The sequence below is a fragment of the Pteropus vampyrus genome, unplaced genomic scaffold, assembly GCF_000151845.1.
Source record: "Pteropus vampyrus isolate Shadow unplaced genomic scaffold, Pvam_2.0 Scaffold30, whole genome shotgun sequence".
Lineage (NCBI taxonomy): Eukaryota > Metazoa > Chordata > Mammalia > Chiroptera > Pteropodidae > Pteropus > Pteropus vampyrus.
The window spans coordinates 4,792,700-4,801,857 of NW_011888811.1; positions in this window are offsets into that span (position 1 = coordinate 4,792,700).

A 9,158-nucleotide genomic window follows, 5' to 3' on the forward strand; every position below is an offset into this window, starting at 1 on the left:
CACTTCTTCATATTATTTACTATCATTAGTCCTTATATCATTTAAGATTTATAAACTTGTCTCACATCTCTATCCTACAGAATCTGGTAAACTCAATGTCTCTCTCATTATCTCTGGAGTCTCTTGGGAGTAATAAGTATTCATTGAATTGAACACCTCATTGCTGTTGGCTCATTTCCTGATCCTGGGTGAATTATTTTTCTTTTTGCATCACATTTCTTGCTCATGACATCTGTGCTGGACTGTGACCCAACATCCAGAAGTATCCCTTGCACAAGGCTGAGAAAACAGCAGGATTCTGCTAGGTTTAAATGAGAAGTTCTCAAACTTCAGCACATTATAATCCTCTGGAGCAGAGGTCCCCAACCTTTTTGACACCAGGGACTGTGCTCCTATGAGAATCTAATGCCCTATGATCTGAGGTGGAGCTGAGGCGGTGATGCTAGCGCTGGGAAGCAGCTGCAAATACAGATGAAGCTTCGCTCACTTGCCTGCTGCTCACCTTCTGCTGTGCAGCCCAGTCCTGAACAGGCCACAGACTGTACCAGTCTGAGGCCTAGCAGTACAGGACTCTTGCCCTGGAGGACTTATTTTTTTTTTTAAAGGAAGAATAGATTGCATTTATATTTAAAATTGTTTTTATTAAAGTATAGTTGACATACAGTATTATATAAGTTTCAGGTGTATGACATTTGACTTTTATATACTTTATGAAGTGATAAATCTAGTAACCATCTGTCAATATATAAAGTTATTATGATAATGATGACTATATACCTTATGCCATACATTATATCCCTGGGACTTCATTTTATAACTGGAAATTTGTGCCTGTTATTGTCACTCACCTTTTCCATGCATACCCCCTCCCCTGTGGCAACCATCAGTTTGTTCTCTAGAGCCATGAGTCTCTTTCTCTTGTTTGTTCATTTTGTTTTTTAGATTCTACATATAAGTGAAATCATATGGTATTTGTCCTTCTCTGTCTGTCTTATTTTACTTAGCATAATACCCTCTAGGTCCTTCCATATTGTCACAAATGACAATATTTCATTCTTTTTTATGGCTGAGTAATAATCCATTATATCCATAGAGATATATATGTATCTATCTATATAAATATTTATATATCTTCTTTATTCATTCACCTAATGATGAACAGGTACGTCACTTTCATATCTTAGCTATTGTGAATAATGCTGTAATGAATACAGGGGTGCACATATCTTTTGAATTATTGTTTTTGTTTTTGTTTTGGATAGATACCCAGAAGGAGAATTGCTGGGTCATATGGAATTTTTATTTTTAAGGAACCTCTATACTGTTCTCCATAGTGGCTGCACCAACTTACAGCCGCACCAACAATACACCTACACTTTCTCTTTCAGGTCTCAGAAAAGTCCTCATCTCATCTTTTTATGTCTAAAGTTAAACCTTCCTTTCTGACCTCAGGTCCCATCATGTCCTTATTCCAGAGACACGCTGCTACCATTCTAACCCCTCTGGTTAGCCCAAGTCCTCCCTTTTCATTGGATCTCTTTTCTTAGCTTCACATACACTCATATTTCCCCTGATGTGTCATATGCATTCTCTTATCCTTGTGGCACATGAACAATCTGTTGGACATATTTTCTTTAAAACTAGTTGACCAGGGCTCCCTCCTTTATTAATGACGAGTTTCGTACCTGCCCAAAATTCTAAGAACTACATATGCATCCCTCTTTTTTCTTCATGGAATATTCCCTAAATATCCAATTTATGTTCTGGTCCCAAAATCAACCTTGCCCAAATCTAAATGTTTAATTTATAGTCCCTGCAGCTCTAGTGCATTTCCCCAGAGTCCCTCAGATATTTCAATTTTCTGTTATTTCCAGATCAACTTACACATGATGGTTCTATCATGTAAAACACCTAGTATAGTAACTACAGTAGTAAATAGATGATTTATTTTTTATTTGGCATTAACTCTACGGTTTTAATATGCTACAGATAGGCAAGCCTTGGTTTTGACTTCAGGTTTTGAACTTCCAGGTGTTCTGCTTGTATAATTACCTTTAAAAGATGACAGAGTTTTCTATTTGATATTCTTACACTTACTCTAAAAGCAATAAAATGTTGAACATAATGAGGTGTCAGATCCCTCTAAGTCTATAATTCAATGATTCCATGTTTCTCAGCTCTATGTACTTAAGTCTGAATTTATATATGATGATTAGATTCATTTTTTAAAAGGCAGATTATTCCAAAATTCTTAACTCAGAGTTATATTTTTTCAAAATAAATAAAAAATACACACACATATATATATACAGAGAGATTGAAAGAGAGAGAGATAGAGAGAGACACAGGTTAATATATATATCAGTCATTACTTTTTGAGAAACTACAGTAAAAAATAGATAATATAAGGTTAAAAACTTAGACATGTGTTTATTCATGAAATAGAACTTTCACTGAGAATTTCTAACAGATTTATAATTATTAGCTCTATTTTTTTAATAACAATTATATACACTTATTTAATACAAACTACTACACCTTTTCAGTAAAGTGATACAGGAGCCCTATTTTAACCCCCAAATCCATTGTCTTTCAGTGCTTCTTTACACTGGGGGACACTGTCAGATTCTTTTCATCTATAATTTTGTTTAAAAGGTTTTAAAAGGAGTATATTTGCTCCCAGAGTCAATGAAGCTCAATCTCAAAGGATACAGACAATAAAATCATCATGTAGAAAATAGAATCCTACTGCTATCATTTGTCTACCCAAAACCTTTTGTGCCCACCCTGCCAGTGAAGGCACCCAAAAGGTCAGCAGGCATTTCAAACCATATTATTCCATGTAAGTTCACATGAATTTTTACTAAGTATGAATTTCTTCATTACTATATCCTGCAAAATGATAAACTGATCATGTTGATATAGAAATGCAGAATTTTTTTTACAAAAGATTCTTTTATAAAGGTAGACTTAGACACTGAAATATAATCTTAACTTTCATCATTCTGCTTAATCTAATCCTTATCTTCTCAGCAGGTTTGACTGTAGAATACTTTTTAAAACTTTAATCTAATCTTTATCTCAGATCATTGCATCTAGAGTAAGATTTATATGAAATTTAGGATTCAAACAGACGTAGTACTTTTATCTCAGTGGGCAAACTCCCCTCATAATCTACTTTTATCACTTTTCTCTTTTTTCTTCCTCCCAGAACTGAGTGGTCATTCTTTGCAACTCTACTGTATTTCATAATCTGTAATTCACAATTCAGGACTAAAAACTGTAGCCTTAAACTGATGATAGTTATTTCATAGCTTAGTCATGTCTCTTGAAAGAACTAATATCTAATTTAGGATGGAATTTATCTTAGACATTGATATCCCTATAAGAATGATTATACTATTGAGCTTTCATGATATATTTAAAAATATGTAAAGGATCAACAATAACAGGTAATTTGAAAAATTATAAGCAACTATACACTTATACTTCATGAATGTCAACTACTGGGCAAATTTCAGTGGTATGAGCCACAAAGTTTTGACCCAAAAAAGAGAAGTTTGGATCCTACAAAAGATAACTTTTGTTTGTCAACAAATGAGGATTCTATCTACATGTTGACTCTATAGAGCCAAAAGAAAAGAAATACATTGGCCTATGAAGAAGTATGTCTCTTTGAAGAGACTTAGTCTTTCCTTTCATATCTATTTGGGTTTAAGACCTTGGCATTGTTCCATTGCCTGTCCCTGTACCTGTTCAGACTCATGGGATTTATTCAGGTCAGTATGAGAAGGGTGGTGGGAACACATCTGTGGAATGGAAGAATAAAAGAAATGGACCAGATGGCAGGAGTAATGAGGATGAAGAGCAGAAAGGCAAATTCCCTGAAGATCTACCAATGACATTATTGCATCTGTTGAAGGAAAAGAGAACTAAAAAGAGAGTCAGCATGGATTCTAGACATCTGAATAAGTGAACTCAGTCAGGGGTTATTCTGAAAGGTTGGATTCAGAGTTGGTTAGGAATGAGGAAGGAGTGGAACAGGAGTAAAGATATGGACATTTTGCCTGGCTACTTCATCTTCGGAAACTGTAAATATTTACCAGAAATCAACATACTTCTGGTTCTAATCAGCATAAAACCTATAAAAAGTGATATTCTTTAAAAAGACCCACCACTACCATCACCAACAAAAATCTCTTGGCTTACAAAAACATTTTACAGTTTGCTACAATTTATAAAAGAGAAAGAAAATAGCACATTTAGTTTGCCACAGTTTGCAAAAATGAAACAAGAGCATTCAGAGATTCTGAAGCTATTAAAAGATTATTGGTTTTGCATCATTTACTTGGTTTAAAATTGACAGGAAACAAGCACTTTCTTTTTATTTTACATGTAAAAATTAGCTCACTGAAGTAAAAGTCATGAGATATCTTTTTTTTAAATACTAAACCATTAAGAACATGTAAAAATAAACCTTTTGATCTTTTTTTCTCAATTCAAAAAAATTGCTAACATTGATGACCATAAATTAAAATATTATTTCACAGAGGGCAACAAAATAGTTTGAACATATATTTTATATGCATATCTATGTGGGAAGGAAGACAATTGATAGGAAAAAGAGGATAAAAGCCAAAGTAATAATCTCATAACAATTTTATTCCTAAAATTTAGATTGTAGAACCTTAGAGAACAAGTAGAAAACATTTTTTTACATTACTCTATTTTTATTTGATGGGAATGAAAACAAAATGCTATTTTACCTTGAAAACTATACCTATAAAAGGGGTTTGAACCAGCATGAATTATTCTAGAAGCTACCAAAATTGGAAATGAACAAATTGACTGGCGGGTGAGTGGGGAGAGTTACCGGAATAAAAGTTATCTCTTGCCTGCTCTATAGAGAGAAGTGGAGTTAGAGCAAGGATGGTTATCAAGGTCTCTTAAAACCTTTAAAAAGAATCTCTAATACTATTTATGTAAAGCTATTTCTTATCTATAAAAAAATCAGCAATGAAATATAATTCTCTTGTGATGGCCTCTACTGTTATCCCTTACAGCAGAAATTTAATTTTGTAAGAGTTTAGTGTACTTTATAATTTATCTTTGGGCTTCCTATAGTAAATATTAAAATTTCACATAACTGTAATTTGATGAAAAATACGACTTGAAAACATTTTCTAATGCTAAGATTTTCCTAATTCCATGTTGAATAGGGAAGCTATTAATTTGAGAGTTTCCTCCAATATTTCTGATGGCCTTCCTACATATACAATAATATTTTTTCATGTCCTTAGAGGGGTATCCCTCAATGCAGGACTTCCTTTTCTGCCAAACTAAAAATTCTTCCACAAAGGACACATACAGTAGAACCAGAATAACTTTAACTGGTAGAAATGCAAGTTTATAATAAAAGGAACTGTTATTTATTAAACACTTATCATGTACCAGCCACTAGTTTAAGGGCTTTCCATGTAGGATATTATTTAATCACATAACAATGCTATAATAAAGATATTATAATTATTCATATTCTGTAGTAGAAGAAACAGACTGAGGAGTGTTAAATAACTTTCTTAGGTTTACACAGCTAGAAAGTTGCAGAGCTGGGTTTGAAACCAGGAAATCTGGCTCAGGGATGAGGTTTAACCATAATGGTGCCCTGTTTTCCAGTCAGGACAGCCTTGATACTTAGGAAATATCATTTCACTGTTTTGCCTGTTTCACTCTGAACATTAGGTTGTATTCTCTAATGTTAATCTAAAGTATAACAACAAAACTTCATGTATGTGTTAATTCAGTCAATATTTATTTTCATACACTTCTGGTCAAGATGGCGGAGTAGGCAAACACTGTGCTCACCTCCTCCCATGACCACAACACAATTACAACTAAATTAAATGTATTTTTTTTAATGTACTGGGCATTGGAAGAAAAAAAATTAAACAACTGAAAATGCTTCTATGTAGTTTTAAATTTATACAACATTGCCAAACCTCAAAGAGCAAAATGCTATTCATTTTCCATGTCTTGGTATACAACAAATGAACACAAATATGTAAGTGTCTGATTCTTTCCACAACAGAGAGAGAATAAATAAGTAGAATGAAGCCTTTCTAAATGTCTGGCTTCATAATGATAGTGCGAGTATTCAAAAAGTAAACAGAGAAAAGAAATGTGAAAAATTTCCAGGATATTGCATAATTAAAGTCAAAAGAATGTATGATGCGAAAATGGCTTTTTCTACAAATTGATGTTGGAGCATATCAGCTGCTAAACTGAAACAAAAGAGAAAATGTCATCAAGAGATGTTTGTAGTGGACATGAAACTAGAGCTCAAGATAGGTCAAAAGAGTCAAGTCAAATACTGCCGGAAAGAAATACACAGGGCCTAGAGTTTACTGATTTTCAATGTATAAGCATAAACCAACAGACCTTTCCAAATTCCCTTGTGCAAAACCTTAACTGACCACCAAGCTGAGATCCGTCTGATAAGACTATAGCGAGATTCTACTTTTTTCTGCCTCAGGTTTAAGCCAATGCTGTTTTAAATCATGGTGTGAGAAGATCTATTCAAATTTCACTGTTTTGATTCAAATTTCTTTCTATAACATGGTTCCCTTCTCTCTTTTTTAATTTTTAACACTAATTTTACATACTGATGTAGAACATGCACACACTTTTAAAAAACTGCATGCTAGTTAAATGTAGAAGTAAATAGGTATCTCAATAACTGTAAATAACTATTATAATGTGTTATGATTTGGGTCTATATTATTTTAATATGAGTATGGGTCAAGAGATGTCCAATGCAACTTGGACTGCGATGCATATGCATACATACAAATATATATTTTAAAAGCATTGGAAATATTATTTTCAGTGTATTTAATTGTCTAGTTATTTTCTTTAATTTCCTGTGTTGAGAGTTGGGGAGAAGGGCAGAGAGAGATAGAGACGAAGGCAAGGAGGGAAGGAGAAAGAGAGATTAGGCCCAGCCAACTGAATAAGTTAATTTCTAATATAATATAAGAAGCTGACTGAGGACCTAGTAATTAATTGACTTTATGAGCTTCAATGAGTCACAGCCTGAACTGGTTACAATTTCCTGGATGTTAGTCTAGAAAGTAGATTCCAGATGATTTCTTAGATAACTATTAGTTTTTAAATTCTATATTAACACATATTAAATTTTTATCAGTGAATGATAAAAATGAGAGACCTTTGTTAGAGGCTGAGAAAGGATTAAGAATTGTTTTTTAAAAATTGAGATAAATGTGGTATTCAGGAGAGAAGAGAATTTTGATTGTTTGCTTGCTCTACTCTAACGCATATTTTTTTCTTGCATTGATTGGGAATAATTGGCAAATGCATCTCTGTCAGATTTATTGATCATTTTGAAGACAGCTCAACCAAGTTTATATGGGGATATAATCATGTAGGAGTAACAATCTCGTGGATTGCATGAGTTTCTACCACCGTGCAGGGCACAAGGCTTCAGTGTCCCAGTGTTCCTTCTGGCTTCACCCCCAGTCTTTTAAACAATGACAAAAACTTATGTTGCATCCTTAGTAGTCACTGTTTACTCACCCCCTGTGGCAAAACTTATACTAATTGTTTCTCGTGTGTGAATTATTTACCACTGAGATATTATTTATTTTCAGTTAGTTATTATTTATCTTTTTGAGCATTGTTGGTTCCCTGCAGTCCTGAGTCTCATGTCCGGAGGTCAGAAATATTCTACTCTTGGCAGAGAAATGCCTTTGGTATTTGTCCAGCCTTCATTTCTTGGTTAGTACTACATTTGTCACTCTCTCCCACGCTCTCTCGCTCTCTCTCTCTCTCTCTCTCTCTCTGTTTTTTTGTGTGTGTTTTTTGTTGTTGTTGTTTGTTTGTTTGTTTTGAGGTGGGGACAATTACTTTTGAGTACTTATGGACTTCAATTTCTGCAATATATTTCAAGTGTTTGCCACCACCCAGATAATTTTCTAACTTCTCCATTTCTCCTGTACTTTAAGATAAAGTTCTCCCAATATTGTTGACATGCAAAATGCCACACTTAAAATATAATCAGAATTGATATTTTCTTGAAAAAAAAAAAGATTATCTGCATATGTGAAGTCATGCTTGTAGAGATTGGGACAATATGAGATGAGAGGCATAGACTATGATATGACTTCCTCTTAATTTTGGTTTTCTATTTATTTTAATTTTAACCAACCTCTTATATTAAATATATATTTCCTACTGAGAGTTGAGATAGAAGAAGTAGAGCATAGGGAGTAGAATAAGGGCTCCTTAATCAGTTGCCAAGGTCTGATTCTAGTAAATTCCATGTATTCTAGCTATGCAACTTCATAGAATACTTGTGATTATTACATAGCATAAGTATATAAGGTACCTAGGGCAGTACTTGGCATATAGTATGGGATCTTTAAAAGTTGGAATATGTGAACATTTTAGTTTTCATGCTATTTGTGGATATATTGTTATTGTTAAATATAATTATGTTTTAAGAGACATGAATTAATCTATAAAAATATCACATATTTTTATGTAGCCCCTCTATTTTTGCTAGATGGTCTTCATATTAAACAAAGACATCCTGGATACGTGAGCTTACTTAAAAAATAGAATGTGAACTAACATTTATTACCTATACTGCACCAGCATAAATGCTACATGCTTTTATATGTTAACTCATTTAGTTTTGTGATAACTGTATGAAGAAAACTAAACATAGATGAAAATAATTTTTTTTAACTCATTCTGTGTTCCAACTTCAATAAACAGCCAAGTCAAAACTCTCTCTATGATTGTTATTTTTATATCCTATATTTTTTCTCTGTGATCTATTTTATACTCCTTTCTAAATTTATGCATTGATAAGAAGTAAGTTGAGAATGAAGATCTGGATACCATAGCAACTTGTAGTATTGAATCACATGATGAGGAGTGAGTTAATTATTAGGAGGACCAAGGAGTAGACCACTTTGGTTTCAGGTCAGTACCCCAAGTCTTGGGAGGACAATTCAGGTCAAAGGCCAGGAGAGGAAATCAAGACAGATACTTGGTTTCTGATCCTTAGGTATTAGGCAGAGGCTTAGTAACCAGGCAAGGGGATAAAACCCCAGATTCTGTATGCACAATAAAAA